General features: G+C 42.2%; 1 protein-coding gene across 4 annotated transcripts in view; it reads left to right on the forward strand.

Annotated features, from left to right (window-relative positions):
• The first annotated feature begins 534 nt into the window (after nt 1–534).
• Nucleotides 535–22667, forward strand: part of TBL1XR1 (TBL1X/Y related 1) — a 108606-nt gene continuing 86473 nt past the window's right edge. For 2 of the 4 annotated variants that reach the window (XM_040074089.2, XM_040074092.2), the window contains exon 1: nt 535–732. The gene's annotated coding sequence lies outside the window, so the exon portion shown is untranslated. Of the gene's footprint in view, nt 733–1688; nt 1770–22667 lie in introns of those variants that run through there. The other 2 variants (XM_040074088.2, XM_040074091.2) reach the window with 1 other exon arrangement.

A 22667-nucleotide genomic window follows, 5' to 3' on the forward strand; every position in this document is an offset into this window, starting at 1 on the left:
GCCGCTCCTCCTCGCCTGGCCTCGCCTCCCGGCTCCGCTGCTTCCCTTCCTCCTTTCCTTCCCTCCCTTCCCTTCCCTCCGCCGGCGCCCATTTCGGCGCGGCCGGGCACCCGGAGTGTCTGCGGGCCGCCGGCTGCTCCGCGCCGCTTGGCTCCTTCCCCCAGTAACAGCTCCCACATTCCGCCCCGATCCCTCCTCAATCTCAATCACACACACACATATTACTTTTTTTTTTTTTTTTTTTTTTTTTCCCCCTCCTTCCTCGGGACTTAATCTCCAGTCCCCCCCCCCCCACCCACCACCCGCCCTCCCCACCCTCCCCTCCCCCGGCCCCTGGCTCGGATATAATTGAATATCACAGCGCTACGCGCTGGGTATTTTTTTTCCTTCCTCCTCCTGTGTGTGTGTGGTGGTTTTGGGTTGGTTTTTTTTTTTTTTTTTTTTTTTTTTGGGTTTTGTGTTGTTTCCCCCCCCCCCCCGCCCCGGTGTGGTTTTTTTTTTTTTTCTCCTTCCTCCTCGTCTCGGTGTGGACACCTTAAAATACATATATATATTTTATATATATATATATAATCGAAAACTCTACGCGTGTACACACACACACTCACACAGGCAGGGATGTGCGCCTATATACACGCGGCGGTATAAAACACACGGGAGGAGGAGAGACAATCCAGGGTGAATTCCTCGTGCCTCCGTTCCCTGGGAAAGGGGGGAGCAGCCGCTGGCAAGGTAAGAACCGGGGGGCTCCGAGCCCCGGGGGCGGGCAGGGGCCGGGGATGGGGGCGGGGGGCGGCCGCCCTGTTTGTGTCGGTGGAGCCGGGAGGGGGATGGGACCAGAACGCCTCTCTGACCCCCTCTTTTTTATTCATGTGTGTATATATACAAATATATACATAGAGATATACACAGACACATATATATGTACATATTTACCCCCCGCTTCCCCTCCCCCACCCCGCGCCGCCGGCTTCCCCTCCCCCACCCGCCTTGATTTTTTTTTTTTTTATTTTTTTAAAATTAATTTTAAAAAAAAATTAAAGAAAAGGTTTAATGGAGCGGGGGATGGGGGGGACACGGGCCTCGGCAGCGAATGGCACACGGGAGCCATGGCGAGAGGCCTATTTTTAGCCCGATTTGTGTGGAAGAGCGGCTTCCCCTCCCCCCTCCCCGCATATTTACTTATGGGGGGGGAGGGGAAGGGGGGGGCAGGGCCGGTCGGGGTGGGGGAGGGGAGGCCCTTCCCCTCCCCCGCTCCCCGGAGCTCTCCCCCATCCCGAGCCCGCCGTCCCTCGGGAGGGGGTGCACCCCGCACCCCCCGGGCCATTCCCGCTGCTCCTGCCCCCGCAGCCAAGTTATTGATCAGTTTTCCGCCTAAGTTCAGGGCGGAACGTGCGGTGGCAGGGAGCGGGCCCGGTTCGGGGCATAAAATAAGCTTTTATTTTCCCATTTCGCAGCGTCTCTCCTTCCCAGGATATATCCCTATCCCTGGTGTAAATTGTGTATTCCATCAGTTAGAGGGGTTGATGCAATGTGTGCTGTTTTCTTGGTGGAGGATTTAAGTCCTGGAATATGTGGCTTGTTATTGTTGTACCCTCGAAAGGGTTAAAATTTATCGTGTTGTTCCAGGTGAATTTAATCTTTCATCACCGAATTTCCTTTTAAGGCAGCTTGATAGAATAAAAGTCTCTTCCTCGCTTGTCTTTATCCCCAGAACAGCAAAACTTTGTGTGTGCTTTATGGCAGGGGCTGGTTGCTGCACATGACACGTGAGTCTGGAGGAAAGTTTGGTTTGTAGGTCGCTGTGTAGGAAAGTGAAGTTTGCTGGTGAAGTTTTTACTACTCTCCAGTGTGCTCGACTTCCTCATTTTCCTGTCTGTGTAAATCAAATTCCTAACTGATTTATGGGGGAGGGGATCACAAAACATATTCCTTCCTTATTGTTAAGGCATGGGAGGCATGATCAGGAAAACGAGGTCTTTGTTGCATAAAAAAAGAGAGTGGTGTGTGCTTGTCTGACTCGCTTTGCTGTCCTTTCGTGCTAAAATAAATGCCCAAGCACATTTGTGTGCATTAACAAGGTTCTGTGCTGTTGGTGGTCTCTGCCCTTCGGCTGTTGTGAGTTGTGCTCCTTTAGCAGTGAGGGCACCATATGCAAGATTGGTGTTTGGGGTTTGGTTGGACCTGGGCTTTGGGGTAGTTTTGTGCCCCTGTCTTGCTCTGAGTAACACAAAGGCTTGTCCATGTGAGGCTCATGTTGGGTTTGGGGCCTTCTTTTGGACACGTGTGTTAACGGGCTTTTCGGGATACTTTCCAAGTGAGGACTGGACCTGCAAGCTCCTGTGTGTTTCCTGAAATTTAAGCAAGTGGGTATGTGTTTGTGGATAAGCTGTGGAGGGGTTTTTGCCCTTATCCATTGGAAAAAAAGCGCGGGTGATGGTGCTTAGGGCACAGGTGGTGCCCTGTAATTGATTGAAACAAACTTTCTGTGGTTTTCTCTAGTGTGTTATTTTTTTTCCTTTGTTTTTGTTTAAGGTCTGATGGAATGTTAGCATTTTGTATTATTTACATAAGGTCACCTGAGCTGGTGCACTGTTGCTGTCTTAAGTTTTCTTGGGGGAAGTTGGATTCTTCTGCATGAGAACTATGTTTTCTGGTACTGTGTCTTGGGAGCGTGGTGGCCTGCCTCCCAAACTGTTATTGGGAGCACCTGGAGAACACTTAACTCTCATTCCTTGAGGAAAGGAGAAGGAAATGTAACTTAAATGTATGAAAGGAGTTGGGGTTTGGCTTTTGGGCTTTATAATTTATTTTTAAGGCCGTGCAAGAGTGTATAGTTTTTGTTTGTTTGAATGTGCACAGCCATAACGTGTATGTAGCATAAAGAACACAATAATTACAGAAGATTCTGTTGCTTAAGCTTTTCCCCCCCCTTCTAACAGGTAGTTAAGATTTTTTTTTTGTCAGTTTCTTTTTTACTATGAATACTTCTTTCAGTTTTACTCTATATATGGTAATTATTGATGTTTGTGTAATGCTTTGAAGTTGTAAGGCAGGGTATAAGCACTAAATACCCAACAGCAATACTTCATAGTCATTTTCCCATCATGAAAGAGTTTGATGCTAAAAAGTGCTACAGCCCTAAGCATCAAGGGGCTCTGGATGGATTAGGGGAAATGGCCAAAATTGCTGATAATGTTGTTTTCAGATAATAGTTTTAAGTTAGGAAGAACAGATCTGAATAATGTAAAGCAAACTGAGTTATTTTACCTAACTTCATTTTCATCTGGAAGTTAATAGAACGGGGACTTTGCATTTGAGTCAGAATGTGTTTGCTGTTTCAAGTTTTGTAGTGGCAGTAAAGACCCACATCCTACAAGGATGTAATCGTGCAGAAGTCAGGAAGTCCTGTAAAACGCACAGCTTTGTGAACATCAGCGGTCTCGTTCAGCTGAATGAGCTCTGCAGCTGTCTGTGAAGCTGCTCCCAGAAGTTGGGTGTGTTTTGTATTAGTGGTGGGCAGTAGGATGTGAATCTTTCATTACACTGATGCTGTTTTGGTACAACAGCACTGTAAAGTGTTTTGGGAAGGCTGAAGCAGTGGCAGGTGTGACACCTTTTCATCACTAATTCCTCTGCTCATTAGGAATCCCAAGTGATAGTCACCCCTCCAGTTTTTGCTTGCTTTGCCTGTCTCTTCTGTCCCCCTGGTCCCACAGCTGCTGAGGATCCTGGTGCCTGTGTGAATTCTGACACCCTGCTGGTGAGGACACTGCTGGCAAGCGGAGCAGAGACAGACACAAACCTCCTGCCAGCTTCTCCCCTTCCCGAGTGGGATAGGGTGAAGTGGTCTGGTCTGTGCTTTGGAGAGGAGGGCAAGGACAGGGTGTGCTGCACGTCGGTGTTGTGTCAATACTGAAATATTGCGATACTGAGATGTGCTGTACCCAAGTGTGATTCATTCATAATCTAATTCATGTTGTTCATATTGAGTGGTGTGATGCTGGTCTGTATGCTGACCATCCTCACTGAGCGTGTGTTTGCATATGTGTGCACCTAGAGTTCAGGGTGTAATAATGACTGTGTTCATTGCCCTACACATCAGCTCGTGCAAGTAGCTGCAGCTGGGAGAGAAGTGAAAGTGTGTGTGCACACTCTGTAATTATGCATGTTTGGCTCCTGCAAAAAGTAACTGTTCTGAGAATATACTCATTGCATGCTCATTTTTAAATACAAATTTAAGTGTTTGTGTTAGGTGAAGAAGTGTCAGTAGCTTCCCATTAGGAACTATGATTGACAGCTCTTCTCTCTTTTTGAGTTGTGTTGCTGCATTAATGTAGCAGCTTCAAATTAACAGGTGATAAAGAAACCATTTCTAGGTTCCTTCTGTTGATTTAGCCACCCCTGTCCCAAATGTGCTCAGTTTTTTAAGTGCAAAGTATGAAGTTAGATGGTCTTAATTTCTGTAAAGTCACTTAATGACGAGTGACTTTACTAGAAAAAGGTTCATCCAGTGATCCCGAGCAGAGTAGATGGAGACTACTTTATTCATTTCATAATTGGTTTCTTCTGAGATAAAGTGTGACAATGAAATGAGGAGTATCTTTTGATATGAAATTGTAGGGGAATATATATATTGGCTTTCCTTTAATTTTACAAAATTGAATTAGCTAACTGGAGGTAAGAAACAGTGAAAATGAGGCAGCATAGCTGTCACTTTGGGAGAGTTGATTGCTTGAGTGAAAAGGTTTGGGGAAGTCTGGTCTGGAAATTGCCAATTTGTATGAAAACTGGCGAACTTCTTAGTGTTCCGTCTTGTGGTATCTAATTCAAGCTGAGGAGGCCCTTTTCTTCCTTCTTGTAAAACAAGGCTGAACTTGTTTATACAAAATGCCCTAAAGTCTTAGTGTCCTTGTTTGAGCTCAGGTTAAAGATCTGAAGGATCTACAGAACCATAACTCAGCTTACACTCTAAAACCTTTGTCTTTAATGCCTTACCACTTATATTTCTGTGACATCCTTTAGACTTAACTTTTTATATTGATAAGGAGCCTTAAAAATAACTCTGCTTCGATAAGAAGTAAGTGGTCATTCCAAGCTGGAGGTTGTGTAATTTGTGGGGGAAAATCCACGCACCAGTTGGGTGTATAGGACTTTGATGACTTCACTAGCCAAGGACTGAAATTGCTGGTGTTGCAGCTCACCCCTGCTCGCTTGCTTTTTGGATGGGCTGATTGCAGGGAAGACTTCTGAGTGTATTTCCTCACCTGTAGAAATAGTAATAAGAAAGTCTGGTGAATTGGTGTAGCTTTCTGAAGAACTTACTGAAAGAAGCTCCAAAGTGGTGAGGGGGTGTGTTACAGAATTGTCTTGGCCAATATTTGCAGCATCTTTAAAAGAGTCTCCTTTTACTTTGAATGTAATTGTGCATGGCCAAACTCAGTGCTAAGTGGAGATACTGAGGTCCTTTGGAGTATGTTAGCTGGAATGCCAGAAGCTACATCCCTAGGTATGCTATCAGCCTAAGATGCCATTTTTGAGGATGAGTAATGCACGCGGATTGGGTGTCAACCTGGCTCTGTGGTTCAGTGCCTGCCCATGGCTGTTCCTGTGCTCTGTGTATCCTGCTTGTCTCCAGGAGCTGGAGGTGTGCTGGCAGTGGGGATCTGCTTCCTGAATTTGTGCTGTAGTTGTGCTTGGTGCAAGCATGACTCCTCTTAAAAGAAGAGTATAAGCTGGCATCTGCATCTCTAAAGTAAGATATTAATAGTCTTATTTTCAAAGATGCTGAGTCCCTGCAGTTGCATGTGAAGTTGGCAGTCTCTGTGTGTGCTTAGCATTTCTAAAAATCAACTCTTGTGTGTGGTTTGCCGGCTTCTGCAAACTCCCGTGAGGGTGTAGTTTCTGTTCCTGGGAGCAGTATTAGTAAAAGGCTATGTTGTGTGCTCTGACTTGTGTTTATTGTTGTAATTCTGAAGTCTCCATGTTGCAGAGGGGCAATCTTGCTTACTAGTAATGTCTAGCAGTAAAAAATCAGAATCATCCAGAGAAAACAGTTGTGTGGGTTTTTTTGTTTTATGATCTGAGGCTCTGTTCAATCTCTGTTCAATGTCAGTGCGTTACAGACGCTCTCTACAACCATGTGCAGACACGCTGGGTGTCATTTTGGATGGCTGGAGGGGCGTTGCTGGAAGTTTTGGCTGGTGGGGTGTGGGTTGCAGACCTTCCCTTCCACTTCAGCGGGGCAATAGTTTTGCCAGCCTGGCAGGGCAGGCGAGCAGCTGTCCCTGCAGTAATGCTGGTGCTCCTTTTAACCCGTTGGGGGTTTGGGGAATGATTCAGTCTCTTCTCTGGCTGCACACAGAGCTCCCTCTCACCCCACTGACGTCAGGCCGATGGTAGATTTTTATGAATTGGGACTGTGAAAGTGGAAGCTTTGCTCTGTGCGCAGCTACGTGCCTGTTGGTGGCGACCAGAGAGCTGCAGAAAAGATCTCTGTGCAGGCTGTTCCTGGAGAATTTTTCCAGGGTTATGAGTTAAGGGTCAAATATTTACTGTTTATGAAAATGTAGTGCTAAATTCTGTGCCCAGTGTCAAAACCACAGAAATTCTCAAGGTCTAGAGCCCTAAATAGAAACCTGTCCTAAAAGTTGCATCCATTTGACATTAACAATGTTAAAAGTTCAGCCTCTTCACATGGGTGACTTATAGCCAGCAAACTGAGTGGGAAGTCATGGATGGTGAGCACATGTAAGGCAGATTTCAGTTCCCTGATGGTTCCCTAAAAGTATCAGGCAAAGAGGAGACAGTTTGATTTCCTGGAATAAGTTGCCCAGGCTGGCCGAGGAATGGAATAACAAGTTTCATAGCTCTTTAGTGGTTTTTGGACGGACTGATTCATGCTTGAGTGTCAGCATGACTTCTGAAAATACAAATTTGCTTTGTAAAAACAGTATTAAAATAATGCCGTTATTTTTCATTTATTATTGATATAATTCTAGCTTACAGTCCTGTTGGACAAATGAGAGGTTTTGCCATTAATTTCAGCAGTTGAGAGAGGAGCTTACCTTAAAACACTGATTGATCTTGAGAGATGAGTGAGTCTGGCCCTCCCCCCCCCGCTTCCTTGTCTCTCTAGCTCACAGTAAGCATGAGAACTTTTCCTCTTTTAGGTTACGTCTAAATTTGTGGGGAAAAAATAGTTTTGGTATTGCATAGACCTGTGGGGGAAATAACAAGAGATCTGGGTCAAAAAAGTAGGACGTGCAAGATTTAGAAGCTGTTGGAGTGTATTTATTTGTCCTATATTAGGTTAAAGGAAGTATTGGTGCTCTCAGTTTGGCAACGTGTCCTTCAGTCTGCGGTGTGCTGTGAAGGGAAGACAACTGTGAAACAATGATTCACCACTAATTTTTGTATGGATGTCCACATTCTTCTCTTGTGTAGAAATTTCTGCTTGTGTATCAACACAGACACACTTTCCTAAATACCGACTCTTGGAGACAAATTTTAATTGGGAAGTGCTTTGTAAAAATAAGGTGTTTTTGCTGTGATGTTTGTGATTCTCTAATGTGTTTACTTTGGGGTTACTTTTATTCAGATTTTATGCTTTTTAACGTACTTATAAAGTGAAGTTAGCATGAACATGGATGGAGGAAAATGAGAGATGGTGTTGTCAAACCATCTATTAATGCTGACATCAAATAAACTATGCTAGAAACATACCTTGTGTAGCAATGGATTAGTTGTTTCCCACTGCTAGTGCAACAAATCTGGGTTTTTTTAGAAGTGGGGTCTGTACTTGCTGAACAACATGAATATTTTCCTGGTGCCAGCATGGTACCTGGTTTTCCACTTTATTTTGAATGCACAACTAAATTTCACAATCTGGTGTCTTGTTTAGACTGTAAGTATCTAGCATTGTGGGCATGAAGAAAGTCAGCAATATGAAACATCAATATGTTGAGTTGTGATAAAACTTGAACACAAATACAATGAAACAACCTACTAAGCAGTTTTGGTGAGTTTGATCTGATAGCAGGAACGGATATCTAAATGTAGCTGATTAATAGAAACCAACTTATTTTTCTTTTTTTCTTTTTTTTTTTTTTTAAACAGATTTTTGCCATTATTGTAAATATTTGTCACAGTCGTTTGAGTTGTAAGAAAAATGCTTTATATTTCTGTGAATGTCTTCCAGGGCAGATTGTGAATGGCCTTTGATTACGTTAGAAATGTCAATGTTATCTTGCTGTTGGCAAAATCCATATTAGTTGGCTCTTCTGCTGTCTACACATGCAAGGTTATTTTGATAGGGATTAGTTTTTTCTCGTTCATCAAGGCCCTTTGTAAGATTCTTTCTTACAGTAGGTATAATACACATTAAATAGGTTAGCAATTAAGTTTCAAGAGTCTCTTCTGTTAAAATAAAACAAAAAGCCCTCTTAACCACTGGGTCATCCCCTTGAGGTGCTTGGGCACCACAGCCCTCCCAGGTGTATTATTTTCTGGTAAGATGGGCATTGCTTTTGTCTTAAGAAATGAACCCTCTCTCTGTGTGATTCTGAGTGCTGGTTATGAAAGCACCAATTTCAGTTTTCCCATCAATCTGCTATTGTCCCAGTGCCTGGAACACAGCTGGGGTCCCACGTTAGAGACATACTCACTGCGTGCAAATACCTAGGGGCTTTTAGAGATCCTGTGTGCAGGGACAGAAATGGTGGGAAAAATTTTAAAAAAAGAAATACACAAAAGATAAATGGATGGAAACTTTCAGAGGTAGCCAGGGAAAACACTCAGGATGTGTTTTGACTTGCTTTTTGACGCTACGGATGACTTCATACGCAAGGCTCGGAGGGTATGTGAAATGCAGTGTCAGACTCCGGCGAGGAGAGCGTCCCTTACGTAGGCTGAGATTTGTCTGTTGTGCCAGCAGTAAGGCTTGTGTACATTGGACACTGCTGCAGAGCTCCAGAAAGCTCCACTGATGGTGTTAGAATATGTGAAATTTCATTTGCGTGCTTAATGTGCCTCCCGCTTTCCCAGCTGTGGCCTGTAACTACCTGCTTGCGGAATGGAGTTTTTTCAAGGTGAAATTAAAGAAATGCACATTTAAAACATGTGCTTTAAAAACGCATTCAGAGATCAGGTTAGTCAGATTTCATTTGTGTTAATGTTCCTGTAAATGGTGGAAGTTTGGAACTGCAGTGTACTTCCGTGTGCCTGTTGCTGCCTACTTGTATTTGTTAATCTGGTGCTGCTGGGCTTACTGCTGTTCTGTGTAATTAAAATAACCCCCCAAGCTTCCCCTTGTGTGATAAAAAGACAAGTGGTGCAAGATTGTGCTGCTTTTTCCTTTCTGAATTAACCCCTTTCCAAGTGTCAGGGTGGCTCTACCTTCTCCTCTTGGCTCTGCTTCCTTGTCCGTGCTGTAGTGGGAAAGTGGCAAATAAGTGTAGTGAACTGGAGTGTTTTGTGTCCACCCTGACAGTTTGCACCATTTTATTCTTACCCCTTCCTAAGGCTTTATTTGATTTTTCTAATAATTCCCTGCCTGTCTTCTTTTTTTTTTTTTTTTTTTCCTGGGCTTTCTCTTTCCTTTTTGTTATTTTGGACTTTACTTTTGTGTTCTCCCCATCTGTTCTCTTGTCAGTCTTTTAAATCAAATTGGTGCTCGTTTGTTTCTGTTCTCTGGGTTTTCTTTGCTTTCTTCCTTTTTCTCAAAATTTAGTTAAGCTTATATACAGGACTTGGTCCTAGGTGGTGGAGGGGTTGAATGGGTTTGGATGATGTAGCCTGAGTTAGTGGTGGAGCAAAACCTGCTGGGGAAGTCTCATTTTCCTGTGTGTTCCTCTGGCAGCGAGCAGGAGGTGAGCGAGGGGCCTGCCTGCGGGCACATGGGTGGTTGGGATGGGCACACAGGGCAGGAAATGCAGAGGACAAATTTTGGCAGTGCTTTTATATGATAAAAATAATCTTGGCTCTAGGCGCAGCATTGATCCAACTCTTGATGAAGTCAGAGGGAGGCTTTGGAGGGAGTCGGTGTGAGCATTTAGTACAGACACAAAAAGCTAAGGAAGTTGGAGTGAAAACCTCAGCGCAAGGTGGGGTTGGCTTTGGGCTTTTCAAAATAAGGGGTTTTATGCAAGAAGTTTTTATTGACATTGTGACTTAAAATTAGTGAAAACAAAGTCAGTCATCGTGAAATCAGTGGCAGCCTTATCTTATTGTTTTTATTGTGGGTAGTGTTGACAAGTCACATGCCCCATTGTTCTGGGTGAACAAACAGGGCTTTGAGGCTGCGAGCTGGGACGTGCGCACAGGCGCCTTTGTCCTGTGTGGAACTGCGACTTCGGAGTTGGGAGATTTGTCTTTAAAGAGTTCACGTCCAGGAGCTGCATGATAAAATACTCTCTTGCTTGATATCTAAGCGCCGTTTTTGGGGGGTTTTTTTTTTCATGTTTTGTTGTCCAGAACCTAAGAAAAGAAACACAGGTGACTTTAATGGATCATAAACTCTCTCCTATCTCATTGCCCAGCAAAACCTATGGATAGCAGGCTTGTGTTTTGGCTCTGGAGTGGATGTGCTTGGGACAGAGAGAATACAGAATGTGCTTTTGAGAAAGTCAGTAAAAGATTTTTGCTTGAAAGCCTTCCCAGTGTAAGTCCTCTACCACAAAGCTGGTGACACTTGAGACAACAATAGTGAACCTCATCTCTACTGAAGTCACAGTTTCGTGGATCACCTCTAAATTACTCATGCCGTTTATACTGTAATCAGGATATGTGTAGTGTAACTAAGATGGATGCAGTAGAGACTGGCTGCAGGAGCAGACTTGGCACGTGTAGGCTGTGGATGCAGTCATCCAGCCGTATCTGGGGGAGAATTCCATTGAAATTGCTGTGAGTTTTGCTTAAGGAAGAGTGGAAAGATTAGTCTTCCCTGTCTACCGTGATTTTTATTATGTTGTTGTTTTTAGTATATCTTAACAATGCCTGTGTAGCTCATTGTCTGGTCCAGTATTTTCGATTTGTAGAATAAACGTGGTTGCAGGTTTTTGTTGTTGTCATTGGTTTTGGGTTTTTTTCCTTTTTCTTTAAATCAGCTTATAATCTTGCTTTTTCCCTCTTTGTAAACCGGCTTGCAGGGTGTTTCATACCTATACAGGACTATTCACCAAAATGATCTTGAATTGTCAGGGCTCCACAGTAGATACTACTGAGTTGCTTTCATATGTAATGGCAAGGAAGGTGGCAAAAACTTCTAAGCTGGTAGAAATTCTCGTAGCAATCTTGACTGCGTGTCGACAGTGTCAGCTGTGTGTCCATCTGCTCTCTGGTATTAGAAAACTTCCCCACTTTGGGTGGCTTGCAGGCAGTCTGTAAAATACTGCTTTAATTTTGACGTAGAATGAATGGCAAGCTTTTGACATCCTAATGTGGGTGTAATAGAGCAATGGAATATATTCTGTGGGTTACTGCTCAAGGTTTTCAGACATTTTTTTGAGCATGACTGCAGATTGTTTACACAGTCCCTTCATGGGAACTGCTTGATAGAGGGAATTATGGAATTACTTTTTGGTTATAAATACTCTCTATACGTTTCCACAGGCCTGTCTAGGTCTGTGGTGGATCCCCAGAGTCACACCTCCATTCCCCACACCCACGATTTTGCTTTTCTGAGTTGACCTAATATACGAGTATGGAACAGATAACTGTGTTTACTTGATTTTTCATTTACATCACTGAAGATTTTCTGTCCACATAACGATTGGGACAGAAAGCTGGTGTCAGGATTATCTGTTATTTCTGCCGCTGTGTGACCTTAGCAAATGGATTAACAAATTTACCCATGCACCAGTGATTTAATACTTAACAGGAGCATTTTCAGACCAGTTCAGTGCCCTGAGATCTTCTGGTGAAAGGCTGTGTAGCAGTGTAAAGTGGCTTTTGTTCAATTTTTCAGTCTCTGCTTTCTTAAAGTTTTCAGTTTAAGCAAGCACTCCTTTTTTATTTATAGCTTTTATGCGTATTTTAGTTTTGTTTTCTGTTGGACAGAACATGGTCCTTCATATTGGAAGTATTTTCTACTAGTGCCAGGATATGTTGGAATTAAGCCACTTGGTTCATAAAGTTAGGCATGTTGGTGTCCTTAGTAACATGGAAATGCAACCTTATGTGAAGTGTTAAGATGCTTGCACTTTTTCTGGACCTTGACAGTGTTTTGGGGGTGAGGAAAGGTGTAACATTTTTGGTGGAGGAATGGGTTTTGGAGAGCAGCTACACCAGCAGCACTTACCCCAACAGTGGAGGTGATAACGGGTGTGGCGGGACCTTTGAGCTGACCCTCTTCTTGGTGGAGCAGAGGCACAAAAGAGTTTGCCCTCTAGTGTGATATATTGAGTCTTCTGCCATGCTGAGACGGATTTGTGGGTCCTAAAAACATCATCTCTGGAAGGATGTGTTAAACCCACCAGCTGTTTGAGTGGGGGAGGGAATTAAAGTCCAGGTAGTTTTGCTGCACCAGTTTACAGCCTGACTGCACAAACACTGGCATTGCTGTTGTGAAGGCGGTGGCTGAAGCATTGGAGTGAACGTGGGTTAGGTAAGGGTGGGCTGTGAACTTGTTATCTCAGCTTTGCTATCAGGCAGAATCTTCCCACAGAGCAGTGGGCCAGCTGCTAGCTCAGCCACCCTGTCCATGCAGGCTTGTACTGACTGCTTGGGTTCACCCATACGTAAAACAGACATAAATCTTTGTCATGTACGTATAATTTCATTTGGGTGAGTCTTCCTTTATAGCTTCCTATATTATTCTTGTTTATAAGTTTAACTATAAAGTAATTTACAAGCTTTTATGAAAATCTTTTTTTATGCCCTTTCCTGGGGGCCAGTGGTGTTTTCCTGGCCTAAGGACATTGATTTCTGGTGAGCATTTTCCCTGTCAGTATAGGTGTCTCCTAAAGCACATATTGGTCCTGGCTATCACAGCTGTGCTTGTGACACTGATGGACAGACATTCGCTGTTAAATTCTCTTATTTTCATATGTTGTTTGGACATTTTTCATCTGCTGAAAAAATGAAATTTTAGGAAGTGTTTTAATTCTGGGGAGTCTCTTCCCTTTGGGAGTAGTACTTAAAATAGTATACATTTGAGTTTTGCTATTATAAATTGTACTTCTGTATGGTGACTTTTCTTCTTTCTGCTATACTCTAAGAAGTACCTCTGGTTAATTTGAAAAGAAAGTCCTGCTAGCACTTTAATGAATACCTGAAACTTTGCAAAAATGTATTTACACACACTGGCAGCATGGGTTGAAGTTAAAAGTGGGAATTTACAGTATGCTCACATTTTTTTTGGAATGACTCCAGGAAGAAAGTGTCTCATTCCTGTTTAGTGTAATATATATCTATATATCAGCTGATATAGCTGTTGGTGTAGTCAAGCCCTAATTGTTAAAAAAATATCACTTAAGTGTGATTCTTTGGTATATTTAGAAGAGCTGAGTGAAGCCCTTTCTTGGTTGAACCATTTTCTTGTGATCTGAGGCAGTTTACGTGTTCTTCCTAAGAAATATATTATCGCTCCGTTGAAGTCAGTTCAGGTTCTCTGGAAGTAATCCAGCCTTCAGGAAAGAAAAATATTAGTGTGCATGTTGAGGGAAAGGGTTTCCCTTTATTTTGGAATGTGCTTGTCATGTGTAGCAAATAAGCCATTTTCAGAGGCATTAAGGCTCGTGAAACTAATTTTCAGTGCTGACAGTTTTCTAGTCCTGGGTTAAGCAGAAAGATTTGAATTTAATGTTTCCAATTTTTTTGTTTGTTTTAAATAGGAAGGGATATGTATATTTGCTCAGTTATAATTTGAGTGCCCTGAATGTTTCAGGATAACAGAAAAATGGACCATTTGAAATGCTGAGGGTGACAGGGGTTTTTTTAGCCTGTCATTTGTTTCAGCGTCTGAAATGTTTTGTTGCCAGTTTAAATATTGGAATTTATGGAAGTAGCCTTTGCTTGGAAGCCTTAAATATTCGCAATATGTTGTTTATTTGGTTTATGAAGTTCTGTGCCATTTGAATGCTGGTTTTTGTTTTAACAATGAGTTTTGGCAGAGCGCGTTCTAGCATATGTAGTCAGTCATAAACAAACTAGAGACCACTAATGCTTTAGTCCTGTGGCTGTATCAAAGCATGTAAGGTTAAATTAAAACTGTCTGGCTGACTTTGCTTCTTTGGGCCTGTGCTCCACTGCGACCTTCAGGATGCTAGTGTTGTAATTCTGTGCCTTCTGTCATCAGGGCAGTGAATCTCTTTCAGTTTTTGGGGCTTTAATCTTTTAATCAAGGAGGAATTCTCAGGTTTGCAGGCTTGGTTTGTGGCTGAGGAGCAGGGCTGCACGCGCAGACCTGTGTGAGTTGGGCACACGTTCTCCAAAGCGGGTGGAGCGCCAGTGATTTCTGCAGCATTTCGTGCCCTTCATTTCATAAGGGGTTTGGCAGAAGCCTGCCCTTCGGTAGCTGGGTCATTGAAGGGGGTTGTGAAGCCTGCTGAGGGTGGAGGTGAGCAGCAGCCCCGGGATGAAGGGCTCTGCTCTCCAGGCTGAGGCGGGTGTGGAGTGCCCGGCGACGCTGTCACCCCAAGGGCAGGACAGTCGGGATGGCCTCTGCACAGGGTCAGCTGCAGAGGAGATTGGAGCCTTCCCCTCCACACAGAGGTTAAATAGGCTGTGCTGGAGCTGCCACCCTCCCTGGGACCTGCCCTTCATTCTCTCCTCAGGTTTAGCCACCAAACCCATGGCATTCGTCCTACACCGATTCAAAGCACTTCTTTCGGTGTTGCTTCTGAACCAAATGCTGTCATCGCCTCCCTATCATTGTAATCAGAGAGCTACAGTTGAGAATTTTTTTAATATTTGCACATATTTCAGTCTGTTTTCCCAAATAATTTATTTAGGCCTTTAACACCTTAATGACTCAAAATCTCGGCTAGTTTTGCTTGGAGCTGTTTCTTCCTCAAGCAGAAATCAGACCTGAAATGTTGTTTTCTAAAGTTTGTGAAGAAAAAAAAAAATCTCTCTAGTAGCATTTCTGAGTTGTTGAGATTAGCTCTGAATTTCCAGATAATGTAATTTTCTTTTTTAAGAGGTCCCCTCCCCCCTCCCCAGCAAGCCCTAAAGTATTCTTTGTGTGAATGTACTATATGATCTCTAATTATATGATCACATACCATTCCACAAATAGTGCAATACAATAGCATAGAATTATTTCGAGGATCTGGTAGAGGTCTATTCACTAGACTACCTTAAACCCTGAGTTTGCAAGTTGTTTTGTGTAAATTGACTCCTTCGCCTCCCAGAAGCCCTGTTTACTGTAGCTCTGCCTTAAGCCCGGGTTCAAAGCTTGTTATGGAATCAGGGTTTGGGATGTCAGCCTTGAAAGTTGCCATTTAACTGCTCTTATACAGCACATACATATTAAGTAGGATAGCAGAATAACAGTGAAATTGCTCACCTAGGTCTGCAGATGAATTACCATAATTAACTGCTTCTTCCTATGAATTGCACCTAACGAGGGCTGTGCTGTTGGCTGAAAATAAATTGCATAATGCACTGCTGTTGACTAAATTATTTACATACCTCAGAGAGGAGACGGTATAAAACGGCTGCAGAACAAGTGCCGGACCATTATGCGAAAGAAATGGGGGCAGGGAATCGCAGTTGAAGGCGGTGTAGCCTGCCTTCTCCTGGGTCACCCAGGGAGCTCTGTGTCCTGTTTGCAACACACTGTGTGCCTCCATGGTTACATATTTATCGCATTTCATTGCATAATGTATGTGTGGAGAAAGCAGAGTTAGATCTGTGCACACAGCCTTGGGCCTGCTCTTAAAAAGAGTGTGGCTGTGTAGTTATAAATTGCTAAAAATGTCTTTTTTTTTCTTTTTGTTTTTTTTTTCCCCCTCCCCCTGTGTAACTGGTCCCAAAATATCCGAAGTCAGAAGCAGAATGTGACTTAAAAAATCAATTATAAACCAAACTGGACGATTTTTGAGATGCTTGCTGTTCTGTGTTTACCTGAGAAGTGTCCTTTGTGTGCCTGTTGCGAGGTGGTTGAGGATTGAGCTATATCCATTATGTGGGTTTTTTTCTTATTTAGCCGGGAACTGTTTTAAAAGAGCTGTATTTGGATCTGCTATCCTTTTGTTGTCTTGTGGAATGCTGTGCAGCCCTATTTGTTACAACTTACTAAAAAAGATGGCTCTACTATATAGCGATTACTTACACTAATTTACCAGAAGAGTCAGACAATAAATATATGTGTGAGCTGCTCCATGCACACACAGTGGTTACACCAAAATAACTGCAACAACTCAACGTGGGCGCTGCCAGAGGTGGTGGTTTGTGTTAGAACTTACAAAATAAGGCTCGTCACAACTCATTTGTTCCATACGTAAAACCCAATTTGAATGTGTAGATCTTGACTCCTAATTTTTTGCGGGGTTTGCTTTGGTCTGGGACTTTGTTTTGGGCCTTATCTTGACAAAATCCTTGTTAAAACATGGAAATACTTTTTTTTTTTCTTCCCCCCTGTGCATAGGGTTGTCTATCCGTCTGTCTCCATCATCACAGAGTGGTGGCTCAGGATGGACGAAGGAAGCTGCAAGTGGGGTCATGGCCCTCTCAGAAACTCAGTTGTTTATGTGATCACTTCTGGTTATGATCCCAGTGGAAATGTGGTTGCAGTGGGGAAAAGCTTTTTGAAAACAACTCTGCTTAGGAAATTGGATCACAAATAATTTTTTATAAGTAGGCCAAAACATTGCGTGATAAGGTTTGAATTGAGTAGGCTCCCTTTTCTTGCCAAATTAGCTGGAATAGGTCAGCTTTTGTGATAACAGCAACAAGAAAAACTAGTCAGTTGTTTTTTGATTTTGTTGGGTTTTTTTAACCTATTAAGAGTTATTCTTGAAAAGCTTTGTTTCCTGTTTGAGAACATATGCTTGAAGTTTGGCAAAGATGTGATCTTTGTGTCAGCAGGGGATATTTTTGGTTTGGTTTTGTTTTGGATTTGTTTTGTTGGTTTGGGTTTTTTTTAATGTTGGTAGGGCCATTCTGTAAAACATAAATTTAACATAGGCAGCATTAGTTTTTGCATTTCTAATAGACTGTTAGACTGGTGAACCACTTACTGTGGAGAGGTTGTATGGTAGTATTAAAAAGCGATAAATGACAAAAACCCATTAATTGGTATGTGGCCAAAAGTGTAAAGACAGCAGAACAGGCTTGGAAATAAAATACATCAATGCTACCTAATGTTTGTGACATACCTAACAAATTATGACAAAATATTTTTAACAAACACTTTTCTCCGAAATTTCAGAATGCTTTCAAACACTTCACACGTGGTTCCTGTACTGTACACTTGATAGCGATGAGTGATTAACACTGCTGCAAATACATCCTGTCCAAAAAATGCCACAGAGGAAAATTTGTTGTATGTGTGTAGGTTTTGGGGTTTTTTTAATATTGTGTTCCCTATTTATATTTTTAGAAAACGATCCAGATTTAATTTATGGAGACAAATGGGAGATTTCCACAGAAAGGTTGAGATTTGCAGTGAACAGAAAGGGAATCTGCTCATGGTTATTACAGTCCTTCAGACACACAGTGAATCTTGAAATCACTGCTGAAGGATGGAGTGTGTTCTGCTGTTGTTGTTTGTCACTGAACTTCTGAGCTGTTATTTAGGAGAGAGGGATGATCAGAAAGGACAGCAAAGACTTGGGAACACCCTGCCAGAATTTGAAATCTGAACTTGGGGTGTTGTAAAGGCATATTTCCTTTTAGAGGACTATAAGAGTGTTAGAGGAAGGGGTGAAGTAGCATTAATTCTGTTTCTTGCTCTTCCCTTTGGAGCACAGATTCTGTGAATGCCCGAGTCCTGTGCTTTAATGTGGTGGGAACTTCACCAGCTTCCTTGTTCTCTCTGTTAACAATCAACTGATTTAGGGTCACAAGTGTGTTACAAGACATGGCCACCTGACATGGCCCTGCCTGTGGGACAGGGACCCATCAGTGTTCTGGGGTTTAATTGTGCCTTATTGTGTGCAGGTAGAACTGCAGTGAAAAAAACATGCAGTAGGGAAGGGATAGAGAGGAAAGTGTGTGTGGAATTACTGATGTTGCATTGTCCGGCAGGAGAAATTATGATTTCAGAATGTGGCTTTGTGGTGGGTTGGATGAAGATTTTTGTGTGTTACAGAAAAATTTTAGGAGGAAGGTCACAAAGGGAATAAATGAATAATTTTTGTGCAAAGCCTTGGGGCAATGAGAACCTGCTATGAAGCATGAGTGGAGGGGGAAAGACTCCACGTTCAGTATATAATTATAGGTACGGAACAATTGTAAATTTGCAGGTGAGAAAATGCTTTGCATTAGGCTTTCCAAGTCCCAGTTGAGCAAGGACGGTATTTGTCTTGGCTAGCATCTGTTCCTTTCTGGAGTAAGTGGCTTTAAAGGAAGGCATGAAACTTTAATATGATTTCTGGTTAGCTCAATCTATCTCTTTCTTTGTATTTTCAAAGCATACTTTATTTTATTAGATTCAAGAATACAGGTTACCTGTACAAGCTGTTGGCTCCTTACATAAATAATCATATGATAAATGCAATTAGACTGAAGTTCAGCAATATTGAAATCGCTTCCATAGGAAGCTGGCTGACAGCCCAGACACCTGACGTCATCTAGGAACCACACTCTTGGTCTTGGACAAATGTCTTTGGCACAGCCCTGTGAAAGTCACTGTGGCTGGGATTTGGGTGGAAATAAGCTCTGAAAGGGTGAGTGTTTACGCCTGATGCCTTCCCAGACATCTCCCTCCCCTCAGACACCTTCCTGCACACCTCTGAGGATGCCTGCTCTGCACAGGCACAGGGAGGAGAATGCCAGTCCTTAACCATTCAGAGTTCTTTCATGTATAGCAACAAGTTTCCACGCAGCCTTCCAAACCCTTGTTATGTGCTGTAATAATGTGGGAGAAGGACTTTATCGTGGCCAACGTAATTCTTGGTAAACAGAGACGAGGAATGATGTCTCATTAAAAAATGTAGTGTGGCAATAGGAAAATCATGTTTATTACCAGTTCTAGAGTTGTATAAATAGAGATGTGAGACATCTGCTGAGCATTGCTGTAGTAGAAACACTGAAATCGTGGTTTTTTTCAAGTTAATAAATCTCAGAGCTAGGAAGAGAGTAGTGGAGTGAGGACTGAGAGCAAGGCAAATGAAATGGGCAGGGGCAGTAGAATGATAGGAGACTGTTTCAAATGTATTTTCCCAAGGAGGTAGGTGTACAACAATGTTCAGTGTTTTAGGATTTGTATCTTCTTGTGCTTGTTGAAAAGCAGGAGAGACTAGGCATAATTAGGAAAAGCCTTGCATCAGGCCATTAATTACACTTCTGTTTAGGTGGTGAGTGCGTATTGGGCTGGAAGTGAGAGCTGCGTCTGCAGGGCGAGTGTCATCCCAGCAGTTGGGAGCTCCCTGTGTTGTTGGGAGAGTTGTAGGGGGATTCCTGAATTTTAGAAGGTTTTTGTTTCCTCCTCACACACCTGCAGGACTTGGCCTTGAAAGATCACTAATGCTTATGATAAAGAGGGACTTGGGGTTTTCTTGGCAGCCTGTTTTTTGTTTAATTGGTTTTTTGTTTTTTAAAACAGGGACTGTGTCTCAATAAAATTCTGAAAAATGAAAAAAAAAAACAAAAACCCACGTCTTTGTGCAGTGTAGTTCTAAGCTGCTAAGGAGCAGAATCGTAGCTTAGATTTAAAGCCAAAAGTAAACAAGTAATTTATTGCCTGTTAAACATGAGCAAACAAAATCCCAGTATATTGAAGAATGTTTTGAATCTATTTCCACAGGAAACATAGACAAGAATCTCTCAAAATTGGCCGCTAGTGGCCTAAACAAGGTAATAGTGTCTGCTGTGTGACAAATGCGTGTTCTTGCAAGATCACTGGGTTTTACCTATTGGAGCAAGAGTAAAATAGAATGTGCAAGTGCCTCAAAATGTAGTTCTACAAATACATGCTAGTGTTTCTCTTTATTACAAAAAAATTGATTGAAATAAGAAGAAACTTGGAAATCGTATCAGGTGTATTTCAGACTGGTTTAATAGAATTGTTATGTTTCATTTTGTTGTTTGTTTTAGGGGTTTGTTAATACTCTAAGGTTGACTGGTGGATGTTTTTGTGAGATTTATGTACTGAAATTTGCGAGTTATTTAGCTGACCACCAGCTCTCATCTCATGAATATGTATACAGGATTTTTTTTTGTTTGTTTCTTTAATAAATACAAAATAATGCTGTGCTGTTTTCCACTCAAGCCCCTCCTTACTGTCTCAGCAAAATTTGTTTTGATGGTAGTAATATTATCTCAAGACCTGTCCTCTCCCTCTCCAGTGTTGTCTTTCCTCAATAAAAACCCCATTCTTCATCCATTTCCAATTTAGCAACTGGTTCCCCAAACGCATTTAACTTTATCCAAGTCTGATGCCAAACTGGATTCTCTGTGGCGTGGAGCATCCACCAATTTCTACCTTCTCACACTAGTGTTAGTATGATGATTTTCTTTAAGGTTATCATTAGAAATTTTATAACAAAAACCCGTTGGGAACAGCTCAGGAAGAGCAGGGCAAGACTTTTGTTTTGAATCCTGAATCATTCTAGCTTGAACTTTCTTTTTTTTTTTTAATACATTTGTACAATGTATTTTGAGGTGGAAAAATTGTAATATTCTGAATATTGTCCAAACAGACCTGAAAACTTGGTGACATTCTGACTGCAGACTGGGTGTCTGCTCTCACGTTCTGTGGACACTTGTGTGTGTTAATGAAATGGTTGCATTCTGTTTAATTTGAATGGTGGAAATTACTGTGGGATTTAGTGAACCAGTATGATTGCTGGAATGGGGTGGCATGTGAAGCTTGAGGGACTTCATTATTTATGGGCAATTTTTATTTTGTGATTCATTATATTGACTTGAAATTAATTCACTGTGAGTTTCCTGTAAAATTGCTTTGTGCGAAATAGTATTTATTTTACCTTTTAATAAAACACCCTGACTTCTGTGAAAAGCATGAAAATAATTGAAATAAATTATATGCAAATAATTATTTAAATAGCGTGGAAATATCATGTGTGTTGCAGTTAAAATTCCTGGATTTCCATCTGTCTTCCTAAGTGAAGTCCTCATAATGGTGTTTTTCAGCTGCAGTTTGTCCACGTGAAATTCAGCAGCAGCTTGGGTCAACCAGAGCAACTCTTTGCATTAGGAACATGACCAGGATTATCTCTTGAGTGATGGCACAGTGAGGATTTTAGGAACACCTAGACAGAGCTGTTCTCTTTGCTGCCTAGATTTAAAGGCCCAGAGGTTTAAATCTCTAACTCTGCTGGGGTCAGAAGCTGGTGGACTCCTGGTCGGTGCTGGACAGGACAGCAGCTCCAGTTGCTGTGTTCAGTGGGGAGGATGCCCAAATCAGGGTGTTGAGGTGGGGTCTGAGCTACACAGCAAACTTACTGGGATTTTGATACACAGAGCTCTTTAGGAGCCCGGTTTTAGGCAAGAAATTAAGCTATAACTACATCTGTCTCTTTCTTGGGTGTCTCCCGGTCTAGTTTCCTCACATTGCTGTGTTTTCTGAAGCTCAAAATAATGCCTTGTTCTCAACCGATATTAATCATCTTGCATGCATTGAAGTGTGGATCTGACTGTGACTCAGAACAATTTAAAATCAGGCTTCATGTCTTACGAAAATAAATGGCTCCCAGAGGAGAAAGGACTTCTGTTTTCATTTATTGCTCATGATGGTGAGCCGTGCCTCAGTTTGAGACATCCCATCTTGCACTGACTTCCTCCGTGTCCCAGTTCATGCTGACAATGCCATTGGCTTTGCTCCCAGCCTTTACTGGGAGAAAATCTTGTAGTGGTTTGGGTGGCTTGTGGACAGATCTGATAAGAGAGGGTTTCTGATGTTCCGTCAGCAGGTCAGGCGGGGATTGACAGAAATATGACTGGCGTACGTTTTAAGCATGGGGAGGGAAAGGTACCATTGAAGGGAAGAATTGAATTGGCTTTGGGAACAGCCCTGGAGCAAGGAACTACTGAAGTAAAGGCTGTGAAGATTGATCTTTTGGGGGTTATTGCTGGAGGGTATGTGAAACATTTTGCTATCATTAAAATAAATTCTGTTTGAGTGTTTTCTAACTGGTACCTTATCTTTACCCCACAATTGAAGGAAGTTACTTTTTGTCCTTTTGGATTGTACTGGGTGTGTCTGTTTCTCGGGTTTTTAGCCAGTTTCAGGGGGATTATATATATATATGTGTATTTTTTTTTTTTTTAACTTGGAACAAATGGTCTAGGTTGGTTACTTAAGTAACAGGTTTCAAAGTGGGAAGGGAAAGTTAAATTTTCAGCACTATTTGCTCACAGTGAGCTCAGTTGAGAAGAATGTTTAATGGTTTCATTGAAAACTGTCGAGAGCTACGGGAATATTTGCCTAAATTAATTCACCACATTAATTTCTAGATGACACTGGGTAGTGCGGGTATAGAAGCTACACTGTAGTTCCACCTTTGGGCATGGGCTAGTGGTTTTTTTGGTTTTTTTTT

Source organism: Hirundo rustica, chromosome 10 (assembly GCF_015227805.2).
Source record: "Hirundo rustica isolate bHirRus1 chromosome 10, bHirRus1.pri.v3, whole genome shotgun sequence".
NCBI lineage: Eukaryota > Metazoa > Chordata > Aves > Passeriformes > Hirundinidae > Hirundo > Hirundo rustica.